This window comes from Syngnathus typhle, linkage group LG15, assembly GCF_033458585.1.
Source record: "Syngnathus typhle isolate RoL2023-S1 ecotype Sweden linkage group LG15, RoL_Styp_1.0, whole genome shotgun sequence".
Classification (NCBI taxonomy): domain Eukaryota; kingdom Metazoa; phylum Chordata; class Actinopteri; order Syngnathiformes; family Syngnathidae; genus Syngnathus; species Syngnathus typhle.
In genome coordinates, this window is record NC_083752.1 from 3,217,640 (window position 1) to 3,231,514 (window position 13,875).

The window sequence follows — 13,875 nt, forward strand, 5'->3', positions numbered from 1 at the left end:
TAACATGTCAAAGCCCTAAATGAAAAGACTTTTTAGCCGAGCTTGACAGCCCAACTGTTTTTAAATTTGATACGGGTGAAAAAATAGCCAGTCAGACCTTTTTTTCGAGTGTCAGATAAGCGACTGATTGGCTGAAGAGCCTTTTTTTTTCCTCTCAATTAAATTCGAGTTGTTTGGAAAATATCTTGGATAAACTGACATATTTTGTCATTTTTGTAGTTGCACCTCGAGCGCCCGTTTTATGATATTTAAAAAAGAAAATAGGAAGACCTTTTTTTAAAAGGGTCGGTCTTGGCTGTTGATAGGTGGCCGGGAGGAGAAAGGTGAGGTTGCGGCGAGGGCTCAACTCTGATGGAGTTCATCTCGGCAAGAGCCAGACGCTATTGATTTAAGGCCACGGAGGCGGCGGCGCGAGACGTTACGATTACGTAGCCCGCATCAACTTTCACCCCGGCAAAATGTCACGCTCGCTTTCATTATCTAATGTGGCCTAAGGTTTTAACATCGAGAAAGTATGCAGCTGCACAGGTTGGGGGGGGGTCGGGTTGGGCACACCCTCAAGATCCAGCGTTATTCTACACACAGTTATTTATTTTATTATATTTTTGTATTTATTTATGTATTTATTTATTTATAACCTGACCAAGTACCCCAATTATTATAATTTTTTTTTTACATGTTGCTATTTTGTGAACAAGGGACTTATTCTTTCTATTTTTCTTATTGTGATAAAAGAAGGAATCGATAATCTGGAGAGTTTTTCCCTAACCGAATTCCCGTGTGACTGATTAACAGTCAAGTGGAACATGGCACGCGTGGCCACAGACTGACACTCCGTCATCTCCTCGCTATTTAATAAAGCGCCAGCCAGGGAACGTCTTTGTTTATCTAAGGAGGTGCCGCCGAGGATGAAAGTACGGCGGAATCGCGGTGGCAAACAAGCTGTCAGATATGATCAGCGCGACATGCCAATGCATCAGTAAGGCCTGTCAGGGACGGTGGAATATCACCGAGACGTGGCCGGCCAACTTTAAGAAGAAAAAAAAAAAGCAATATACAATATTGTTGATCCGAGGAGATAATGTTGGTCAGGATTATTTGCTCCCGAAGCAGCAACGAGGAAATCTCGTCGACTGACCTGCCCTTCATATTTCGATATGGAATTGAAATATTAGAGCGTCATGGTCCACCAAGCAGAAAGCGATCCAAAAATAGTACATAAACGAACATTTTTATGCTGATGAAATTTACCATTGATAAATGCAAATCGATCATCAAAATCATTTCATTTGAATTGCCTCCCAAATTGAAAGCGCTGTCGCCATCTTGTGGCATCTATTAGCATTACTCTTTAATTTGCTTTTTGTAGCAGGGCTCCTTCCTCATCCCGCCTGTTAATTTCCACTAACAACCCATGCTAAACGTATCTTCTTCCTGACTTACAAAGATTGTCTCTGAGTTGAGATGTATCTCTCCGACATACTTTGTTTCGACAGGGCTTTAGCGCCATCTTGGAGGGTTCGCCAAGCACATTTTTGCCGGACCACCTGAAAACGATTCGGTCAAAAGGCTAGCCATTTCCTCTGATCTTAAAACACAAGACTAGAAAACAGGAAACAAAAGCAAAAGACTTTTTCAAAAGTCTCTCATCCAAATGCAAAAAAAAAAGGCGTCAAAGACTTCTGACCTGCAAATAACAAGAGTGCTCTTAAACGCGGGCCCGCTTGGATAAGATTAGCCGCTACGAGTGGGAACCGGAGATAAGTGCAGAGTAATTCCCCGTGTCCCTGGGATGCGAGCTGAAGCTTAAGTCTCCGATGGAATGAGCACGCCAGCTTCCCGGGAATTTGTTATGACCTAGCCGTGCCGTCGGGTCATTAGCGTGACAACCGAAATCTTTGCTCAAGACGTGGTCCCAAACGTTACGCGGTAAACATACGACGCCCCGCTGCGCAATAACCAGCACAGAGCTGGGGGGGGTAAGCTTTTCATCTGAGCCAAACGTTGGATGGGAGGAAAAAATAAAAATCAACAAGCAGGAAGGCGGTTTCACTATCTGCTTGCATCTAAAAAAAAAAAATACACAATTGTGGGATAAACCCACACCCATTGACAAAAAGCCAAATGTTCATTGATTTCACATCATCTGTCGTGGGGCAAAAAAAAAAATGAATCGGTGACTCCAAAATGGCCGCCGCTTCAAAGCAAAATGACAGACTTCCTGTAGCTCTTTGAGACCTTGTCAAAGATCTGCTCCCGATTAACATGGCTGCCAAAGTCCAACCTGCTTCGGAATCTGACTTTTTTTCTTCTTCCGCAGTTTGAGAGCAAACTTTTCAACTGGCTGTCAAAAAATCTTTTTGTTCAAAGTTGACGTTGGTGCTCGGGTGCGCTTCGGTCCTTCGATGCTCAATAGCGCGGCCCCGTTGTAATTTGTCAAGGCATCTTGTAAAACCTTCCCCGACACGGGAAATGGGAATAAAAGCGAGTGAGCGCAAGAGAACCTTCATAAATATGCAACGGCTGTTCCGAGCGCTTCTGTTTTCCCACACAGATGTGATGTCATTTCATATTTGATGGGGCTAAAAAGGGACGAACGAGGATGCTAACGACACCTTTGAAGATGCCTATGAAAACAATAAAAAATGGATGACAGTAGCCTGAATTCATTTCAAATTATTCCGTTTTCTCCTATTAGGGATTGGCGTGGAATGAAGGTACCTTTAAATAGATGTCAATGTTTTTAAAAACGGTGGGGGAATCACCGAATGTCTTTACACACCACGGCCGAGGGATCGATTTTGCAGGACCGCACGGTCGAAGGTCATAGGCAGACTCATCCCACTTTGAAATGAGAACTGTCAGTGTACGGTAAGGACTCGAGTGAAAAGCCCTTCCATCAGAGCATTTCCAGTCCTTGACGGAGACGGGATTGTCTTAACCGGGCAGGAGAGAAGTTCATTTCATGAATGGCGGCCCCCGCCAAGCGCTAGCTGGATTGACGAGCGGGATGGTGGAGGGGGGGGCATCAGCGGGGGGAATGGCGTGAAGGAAGTGGGCCATGTCCCGCGGCTATAAAGGGGCGCCTACGCTTTTGAAGTGGCGCCTCGCCAGCAAGCACGGAGGTTGGTGGATTTCAGATCATTTCACAGCAAAAAAAAAAAACTGAAGCGTGAAAAAAAAAAAAAAGTAGAGCCGCCCCTGACCGGCTGAGCCGAATATTACGTCAACGTGTACCTCTGAATATGTAGCAAAGACTTGAAAAGGAATTGAAGACTCGGTAGAGAGCATCCCATCAAAGACGCTCAAAGACGTCTTTGAATGTCCAGAAGCCTTTTCATCAATCATCTGATTGATTGAGCCTTAAGAACTGTCATCCAATTATGTAAGCATTAGTGAGGAATTGATTGATGATTAATTGTGGCTTGAGGCGAGTCGGTTGGATTCATAAACTTGGATTAGCTTAACTGACAAGCTAACGCTAATAGCTATAGAACAGAAGACCATTGGCCAACCTTTCCAAATTCAAATGAACTCAAAAAATATATCTATCCACTCAAAATAGCTGGAATGTCCCTTATACGGTATTTTGGTCACTTTTTGGACAAACTCTCCAACTGTGCCGCAAGTTTGCTTCAATGACAACATGAGCGACCAAGCCTTAAATCCAACATGTCCGCCCCTGCTGCTTTCCTTCCATTCTCTGCCTCATTTGCAGCATTTACTTAAAAACCCGCAAGGTGCTCCGTCGCTTTTTCCACCCCCGGCTGGCAATAAATGCATTTTCATCCTCTTACGTGTCGAGCAAGTCTCCTCTGAGGTGGAAAATTGAAATTTTAACAGCAGACGCATCAATGTCCTTTTTCTTATTTGCCCGTTTCATCTGCGCTCCCGCTGATAAATGCTAAATTGACAAAAATAAAAAAAAAGAGGGTAAAAAAAAAAAAAAGAATAATGACGCAGAGCATAAACGATACAGGCCAGGACTGACTGACGCATTTTACGAAGCGAGCTACCCGTTCCAGCCAAAAGCGAAATACATATTAGTCATAAGACAGACATCAATAATGGAAGGCGAGAAAAAGCCTTGTGAGGGGGCTCCGTGAGCCGCACGTCTTTGTTAAGTTAGCAGGCGTGCGTCCTCTAAAAGGTCAAAGTGTAAAAAAACAGAAGTTGTCGGTTTTGTGGAAGTAAACATCTTGCGCAACTCAAGATGTCTTGAAGGAATTTTGAAAAATCAAAAAGAATTGATCAAATGGAATGAATTATCAAAGCAAATAAAAAAAAGAAATGATTCAATATTATTTTCCGCTTTGAGAAATTAACCAGCGTTCTCAACTCTCAACATGAAAAGCACATAAACAACACAAGCGTCAAAATTCAACTAGGGGAGGGAAATTGCGTGATAATGCGCAACGTGGACTTTTATGCTTTCAGGGGGAAAAAAAAAAAAAAACAGTACAGCTTAATTTAATGACGCATCCTATGTACGACGCATTAATATTTAATGGCTGCGTTTATTACAATGGCGTGTTAAGACGCAGCCTCACGCTCGTGTGGCAAGTGTAGAAATCACCGAAGGGGGACGGCCGGCTTCTCTCACTGTAAATAATCAGGCTGTGGGGGCTTTATTAGAATCTTTTTTTCATTCGCCATTAGCGTCCAAGAACAACAACCACGACAGCTGCGCTAATGTAAACGTTGCCATTTTACATCGGCTCAGCTCGACACTTTGAAAACCTTTGCTTGTATACGAAGCATTTAACGGCGGCGCTAACTTCTGGAGGAGGGCGAAAATAGCTGATTAAGATATTTCAGTCAGTCGAGATTGCTGGCAAGGGGTGAGTCGAAAAGAGCTGGAAAAAATGGCCGCCTCCAATTAGCGATTCTCATAGCAAACACCAGGGGGCTCGAGGTTGATCCCTGATGCACTCCCGCCTTAAAGAGCGCCTCACGACTGGTAGCGAATTCCCCGTTCGAGGCTTCGTGACGACGCGACTCCTGGCCTTCTCTGTACTTTGCCACCAAAAGCCTCGAGGCAAGTGTGGCGATCACGCTTGACGTGAAACCGTTGCTCACAAATACGTGGCCTCCACTTCTCCCTCCCTTAGCTTCATCATCTCAACAAGACCCCGTCTACCCGAGTGCTTCTTGTAGGTCACCTTCTGCTCCTGCTTCTGGAAAAACATCGACTTGTACTGCTTGGGGGTAACCGAAATGCTAAGGAAAAAGTATTTTTATTATTCATAATCACAACAATCTGGGTTTTGAAGAGAACATTTGCCAGAAAGTCAACCGGGAAAGGCTCAGCCGTGACCCTGAAAGCAGAAGCAGGAGGGGAAAAAAAAAAAAGAAACACAGGATTGTGTTGGACCGTAGCGCTTCCAGTGTAATCCAACAAGTCTATTCATTGTCTACTGACTACGGGGCATTAGCGCGCAATCCCAATGTGAGCTCAGACTCGCTTAAAGAGATGGGCTCGCGACTCCACAAAATCCTCAGCAAGAGCGCAGCGGGCTTTTTGCCGTTTTTGTGTGCGTGCGTGCAAATATTCGAAGAATCAAAGAAATAAATCACCATAGTGCGCCCTAAAAGAGGCTTAAAGTGGACAAGGGCAGGAAGTCAGCGCCTGGCAAACGACGTCCGTCCTTGGGTTGAGTGGCACTTGATGAACCCTCGCAATTTTGGGGATCTAATTTGATTTGACATCCCTTTATTAGTCCCACACGGGGAAAATATTCTCCATACGGCGGACGGCTGAATAGATTGGATGAATTTGTTGACTTTAATGAGACTCCAAGATTGGCTCGGTTGCTCCAGAGACACAACTATATGTGATTAAACCATAAAAGCAAAAAAGATTCAGTCAGTCATCCACGTCGAAACGTTGACGTTTCCTCGGGCGAGAATTCAACCGTGCCAGCTTCCGCGCCCGTTTAGCCACGCAAAACACGTCCATGTTTTGACATTTGGGTGATTAAACCGTTTCCGCCCTTGCGATTAGCAGCCGTGGTGCGCCGTCTCAGTCGACTGCACCGCCCGGGTTACATCGCTTGGGGGGTACGGCGCTAACCACTTAACGCGAGCAGATATTTATCACGCGCTAACCGCAGATGACAGGATTATGCCTGTGGAGGATGGTCGGGTGACCAAAGTCATTAGTGTACATTTAAGACATACGCAAGTTTCCTTTGAGCATCTTGAGGCCGGCCGGTTGTGTTGGTGTGGGGCGATATCTTTTTTTTTTTTACTTTTGAAGAAGACGAAAGTTAGCCTTGAGCGGGCGTTGCAGCCAGTAGGCTCAAACGGTAAAATAATAAGGGTTATTGTAAAAGTGCTTTGTCCCGTGTTATTAAAATGAGCATTGTAGTCCTTTTTTTTGGTTTCGTATCATATTTGCAGTTGAGTGAAAGCCGATCATCGGAGAAACAATTTGCATTTCCATTTAATATCCGGGTATTAAACGTGTTTGACAAACTTTAGCCGTCCAGATGAAATCGCCCTCCTCACCCTCCCTAACCTGAAAAAATGACATTGGGATTTGAGAGTTTAATTTTTTTATTCCCCAGACCAGGCGGGTGTTGGTTAGTGAATGGCGAGCGCTTCAAAACAAAAAGCTCAAAAAGGACAAAACGATTGAAAGTGAGAGAGAGAGAAAGGCGGACGCATGGGAGGGGAAAAAAGGAGGCCGATTTTTTTTTCAAGATTACGAGTGACTAGGGAGATTTGAATCTGTCGAGATTGTCATGCTCCACAATGATGACCTTAATACTTAAAAACAGCCAACAGCCACGAGGATAGGGTCGAAATAATCTGCCGTCTGAGAGTGGAAGACGGTGAGGGGAAAAAACATGCTGGCAAGATGTGCGGGGAAAAACAACAACATAAAATCGCAAACACATACGTGCACATCCACACAATCAGAGTCGTGTGGGAGAGCAGCACAAGTATAGCTCAAGTGGGTGAAGAAGGACTGACGCAGCCAGTAAATGAGCGCAATGGAGAGAATGTGTGATGAATCTAGGACAGACATTGACTGCAGGGTGAAAGGGTCATTTTTGTAGACTCCTGTACATTTGTTTTTTTTTCATGCTAGCACTTGGGAATATTGGGAAGAGTTGAGCACTCGTGCCGGTATCAGTCTAAAAAGTAGTACCGCTTCATAAAAGCTCCATTTTGTGTTTCTTCTATTTTGTTCTCGAGGGCTTCACTTGGTGACAGCTCGTTTTCTGCCGCCAAGGAATTTGGTTTGTTTGTTAGCAGGGGTTCAAGGTCCAACAAATGTAATTAAATTTGCAGAAGGGTCAAAGGGTTTCATTCTCTTAAATGCATTTCCCCCCCCTGCAACTAATCTGGCTCTCAAGAGAATCTGTAGGATTATGAAAAGAAAAAAAAAAAAATGCAAATCTCGCGCATTCTGGCACTTGTAGGAAGTTCCGGGTCCGATTTAGAACGCCGGAGCCTTTGGCGAGGTTTTCGACTCGAGCGGGGCAGTTCCATTCTAGTTTCCAATATATGAGCGCGAGGCGTGACTGGGAATTGGGAAGGCGTCCAATAAAACATGTCTCGTTACGTTCCAAAAAAAAAAAAAACAACTCAGTGTGGGCTTGCTCGCATTACTTTTCATCCAGGAAATGAACTGTGACATGTTTTCGCTCCGAGAACATCAAAACAGTCAACAAGCGGATCCTTCTTCTAAAAAACACTCCGAGGAGATAAGACTGCAGGATTTAGGGGGGCGGTGGGGGGTCTGTTATTTTTTTTTCCTAAAAGTGTTTAGGATACTTACTGTAATCCTGAGATTAAGATGTTTTTGTCATCCAGGGGCCGTATTTCAAATGTCTTTAATTAGACAAAGGTTGGCTAACTAACTTGGCTAAACATACATCAGAATCCAATAGCGGGATTTTTTTTTTGGAATGATTTTTAGGTCAATTATCATTTTTGGTCATGTGGGTGATGATTTGGAACCAAAATGTGGACGACGCTAGCAATTAACTTGGCTAATTGAATTAAAACCACTGCATTTGTTTTTATATTAAGGAGAACTCGGGCAAATTCTGTCAGTACGCCATAAAATTGCGCCCAAGCCGTAAAGTTTCCCGCACTTCAACTTTATGGCGGGAAGCTCCCCTTCCCCCTCGGAAAATGTGCCATGAGAGACGGCAGATCGAAAATGAAGGATTTGCTGTCAGCCGCCCGTCGCTCCCCGTGTGAACATTACTTTGCTTTTCTTGCCTTTTCTTGAAATGTATTTATCGTTTCTCCACGCCGCGCACTCAACTTTTGCGCCGTGCGTTGTTTTTTGACAACGTCCTAGCTAGCTAGCAAAGTGTCACGGATGCTTCGGCGTAACTGTTCCTCGTAGTTCCCGGAAGATCCAAGGCAGCTTTGCAAACTAAAAAGTTTTTGTTGATTCAAGTTGTCGTTTCCACACAAATTGCTGACCATTCCTCACCTTTGCTCCCTCCTAAAATAAAAAATCTTGCCGCGTCTTAAGTCATTTTCCAAGGTCTCTGTGGAGCAGGGATTTCTTTCAGGGTTACTTTCTACCCAAAAGCGCTTCAAATTACACTCATGAATCTTCATCCTCGTGGTCTAGCGAATGCAAAACATTCCGTGTGCCCGAGCGTCTGCCGTCCAGATAGATCTGGTGTAACCAAGCGGCAAATTGCACATATCACGGCGACCGGTTGCCACGTCACAGGTGCGTGAAGGCCTCGCAGCCATTCAAGTGTGGACAAAATCTACCTGGCAGAGACGCGGAGAGTCAATGAAAGCGCTTCCCGGAGGGAGCGCCTTTAATTCAATCGACTCGCTATTGTTCGGAGTTGGCTAATCAGCGGCTGCGATTTAAAGCAATCACGAGCGTACCCCGAAGGCGGCCGTGACCGTACCTGCTAATTACACGTCTCGTTGGATTCGCTTTACACGTTTCTCTCCAAACGGATTCGTTCGCTCGCCGTTGTTATTCATAGAGGAAGGAAATTGACGTTTGGAGAACTTTGGCTCCAAAATTCAACGGCCTGAAAATTGAATATGGAGGAGAAAAAAAAAAATGGAAAGCAAGTTTAATGTTAATATGTCACAAAATTACAAAACATTTAGTGGCTTTTAATTTTTCTCGTGACTATTTTAGCAAACTGCAGGGGAAAAGTACCTCAAACGCTGAGCGGGTTAAATTTAGCAACGGAAAAGCTTCAGGACAAGGCGACTCGTGTGATCGTTAATCGTCACATTAGTTGTCGGAAGTGCCAGACAAAGAAATTCCCCCGGGTGTTTTTTTTCAAGTGATGAAATATTACTTAGAAAAACAAAGAAAGTTAAATAAGAGCTAAAATGGTCGTGGCTCCAAGTGCAACAGAGATTCCACGGGGGAGCGGAAAAAAAAAAACGCTGTCACTTTACGTCTGCAAAATTCCCTGGCGTCTATTTGAAATGCCAAGACTTGCATAAACAAAGACATTTGTTTTCTTCAGATATGAGATATTAATCATTTTCCGAGCATGTTGCTAGTAGCCAGTCTAAGCTAGCAAAGAACAAATCCTAAACCGGCATCTGGCCCTGCGACAACAAGCGTAAACAACAAGCCAGAGTGGGATTCCCAATGGTGGACAGTAATACCTATTTATATTGGATTAACAAGCAGATGGCAGCACAGCGGGCTGAAAATGTGCGGATCACATGGCACTGGCGCTCCCACGCCAAACCCAAAATGAACGATTTCATGAATGAACGAGTCATAAGCTGAACGCTTTGGTAGCAAAGGCGCCAAAAATACACGAGACGTCGTCGACATTCCAGAATATCACCTCTACATATTTGCTGCAAAAATTTGGAGATTTTTTGGGAGATTTTATTAACTTGTTTTGGGGGAGTATACGAGAAAATGTCAAGTTTTGACCAATGTTTCAAGATCCACATCTTGGATTTTAGGAACTTTTGGGAAATCGGTGATGAAAGTGAAAACTAGATTTTGTTGTTTAAATATTTGTTGATTCTCTCAAAAACATATTTGGTTTTGGTTAGGTTGGTTGTTAGTAATACATCCAAAAAAAAAGAAAAAGATTCTGAAGGCAGTTTGAACTTCATTTTCACAAATTAAAATTTAAATGCGCCACTCTAGTCCAACAAGGAGCGCTGTCCTGAAACGCGGTGCCTGATAAATCGTAGCATCTCGGAGATAACAAAGAGCCCTTAGGGAGGTAATTAAGAGCCGGTAGCCATAAATCCAGCATCGCCAATTAGCCGTTATTCCTCATGATAGCGTAATATTCCGTCGTTTGCGGGGTGAAGGTCTTACATCCATAAATTAAAGTTCACATTAAAAACAATGAAGGCGATCTCGCTTCGTCCGATCGATACGCGTCTGGACGTCACGGCGGAAAGCATTCCGCTCGGCATCTCATTTAGCCGCCTCCGAGATGCCGGCCCAATGCTAATGAGGGAGCCTCGATGACCTCGGCTATCGAGACGTTTCCCCGAAGTCGACCAGCGGCAAAAGTGCTAAAGAGCAGCTGGAGCTGTCGGTTCTCGCCGTTAACGTGCCATCGCATAGCGGTCAACGGTTATTGGCGCGTCGGGCTAATGGAGAATTACAGCCGTGACCGGCCGGCTATGGAAATAAGGCTTTGATTTTGCCATTAGCCGGGCGTCACGTTTGGATATATGCCTTGCATTAGCGGCAGCAGACGAAAGCCACGATGTAAATAAACCACCTGTCCGGCATTTGATGAGAAACATTAGCGTTGCTGTCCGAGCGCTTGCCTGGTGACCAGTTTGACTTTGAAACAACTCTCGCGGATTGAAAATATTCAAGGTATGAACGCTTTGCGGATTTGTGATCGCCTACACGTGCAACAAGACGGCGGCAAAGCTCGACTTTTGATCCATTGAAAGCTGTCAACTCATCATGTCGTGCCAACGTATTGAAAAAATAAAAACAGGGGAAAAAAACAGATCGTCAAGCAGATTAATCAGTCCGGCCCTTTAGCCCACTCGTGTTTATCCAAATAACGAAGTGGATTAAATCTGCGATTACACCATTGGCCCCGGGACCACCGCGGACCGCGCCGGCTTGAGAAATACGCGAGCGGCATCTGGGGAATCTGTAAGTAGAGCAGCGGCGGCCTTTTAATCCTCATTAAACCGCCGCAGTCGCCATGAGTTCACTTTCTGGTGAAAAACCCCGCGCGCTTGTTCATCACGCCGTGAAAAATGACTTGTTCAACAACGCGCCGATGAACCTTGCGCTCCCCGGTTTGCTCCTTTGATTTCCCGAGGGGTCGCGAGGGGAAAATCGTGCGAGCGCGTAGGGGGGAATCCGACGGTCTTGTTTGAGCGAGTCGGACCTCCCATCATTCATTTCGGATAACGCTCTCTTGTCTCTGATGGCTGTCAAATCCCCGGGATATCTTCACACGACAGCGACGCGAAGCTCATCTGGATTATAAAAGAGCACATTTTGATGAGTAAAGCCTCAATACATGTCAGGGATTGATCATGCACGGGAAGAGCGACTATAAAACCGCCATTGTATGCCGGCGATGGAAAAAATAAGATTTTACTAAAGCACTTTCACCGAGCTGAGCCACGATGGAACGTCTTAAAGAGGACATGGTGTGGCAAATTGACTTTTTAATTGCTTGGATAGCGCTGCAAAATTAGACAACCAAGTCAATCTGTTTTGAATTAGGCGGTGGCTTTGACATTTTGAAAAATAACTATAATTCAAGAGAAAATGTCCTTTGTTTTCATCTTTGTCGATTAATTAATTACACGAGGCAAAACAGCTTCCCTAAATACGGGCAGTCTGCTGCCATTTAGCTCCTTGTTAGCAAAACAACGGCGTGACATATTAGCGGCTAGGTTAGCATCATACACGAACCGCCAGTTAGCCGCTGACTCATAATGTCGAGGTCCCGCGTTTCCGACAGCTTCCCCCCGACGGCGGGAGAGTTCACAGGAGGTAATCTGGGTGTTAACAGACTAACGCGTTGGCGCTAATTAATTAGCAAGCCCCAGAAAGCACAGCGGGTGGGACGCAGGCCCCGCAACACGAGACCACCGGTGGGGCCAACGCAACATAATGCCGATCGACATAACGCCAACAGTGGGTGTCTACTCTTTCGTATTTTACACCCTCAAGCGCATGCGGATAATGAATCAAGCGACAAAGCAAAATGCGCTCGTGTTAGCAGCAGGAGTGCACATAATCACAAATCTACTTTCCTATTACAGCTACGACTTGTTAGGATCACAAACTGGTGCGAGTTTAATGTACAATTAGCATATTTAAGCGGGAATGCTTGTTTTGTGAAAAGACTTTCATCCAAATCTGTTCAAGTGCTTAAAAGCAGGGCCTTTACTAGATTTGAACAAAGAATAATTCTGCGAATAACAGAGGCTAGCTTCCGAGAAATAAAATCCTGATAAACGTCAAATCGGCAAATGCCGAATCGCAAATACGCAGAAGTTGACCGGACTTGCAAAGTTTTCAAACATGGACTGCTTGTGTTTTTGCCGAGGGGTGGGTGTGTGTGTGGGGGGGGGGGGCTTCCTCCCGCCTTTCTGCCTCGATCTTGTTCGGCTTCAAGCGTCCAGCCGAGCGTGAAATCACATTCACAGAAACATTGCTTTTTTTTAACAGTAATAGCATGGAGATGCACACGCCACAAAACAAAGCGAAGAACTAGTTGAACTCGAGTGGAAGATGGCGCCGCTCGAGTGAACAGTCCATATGGAAGACGGGCAAAAGCGCTTAGCGCCACAATTCTCTTGCTAACCTATAGCTGTTCGGGAAAGCCGAGCGTTAGCGACATCGCTATTCAAACACAGTTGAGGATATATTTGTCCAAAGGAAATCCAACCCAGTTCAAACACATACAGATTGACTCAATAACGCCTCTGCTGGTTGACGACTAGTACTACAACTGGTAAAATACAAAAGAAAAGATGTTGGTGGCAAATATTTTTAGCAACCATATATGAAAGCGTGATCTTCAGACGGCAAATGAAAAAAGAAAAACAAAAAAGCAAATGAAAGCGAACTAAGGGGTGAAGAGAGGCGAACGTTTGTAGACCGTCCCTTCACCCGCAATCATCGGCATGAAAGATGGATGATGTACGAGCATATGCGGCGACAAGCAAACCCCCCAACCCCGAGGCCAATCAGACACAATTTGGAAATGCGACGTGCGTGCTACAGACGGGCTGGAGAAACGTCAGATGGGGTCGATTCTTACCCAACCTCAATCTCGGCCGCGGAATGCTTTGCCCTCGTAATCATCACGCAGAAGCAAAGAGTTCCCGGGAGGGCGCTCTCACTTTGATTTATTAAAAGGTGCGGCTTTGGCACGGCGTGTTTCATCAGGAGTATTTATAGGCGGCGGGATGACGACGCTTCCCGCCGCCTCCTCAATTCCGGTCCACTTCGCGTTTAACTTAGCCGGGGCCTCCGAAGAAAATGTGAACAGAATTCTTTTCCAGCTAGCCATACTCATCGGAGAGTTTCGGAGCCGACATCTGCCGTTAATGACTAATTATGGCGATGATGCCCCCCTATCATCGGTCAGCCGCTCTGGACCGGGGAAGCGTCCAGAACAGATGACGGAGCGTTTTGACGAGCGCTCTCGTGCCGCGCGGAAATAGGCGCCACGTTTTTCGCGTATTTGACAGCGTGGCTTGGAACGGCAAAGTGATTAAATCGGGGAATACTTTGGAGACGCCGTTTGTATCGACTGGCCGACGGAGCGCCTCAGGGCGTTTCGCTGCTTCATCGGTGGGAATCAGCTTTCATGGCCGGAATGTCAATACAATATTTTAACAAGTGTTGCTGCCAAGCGGAACTGTGTTAATCTGTTCAATTTGAGAGAA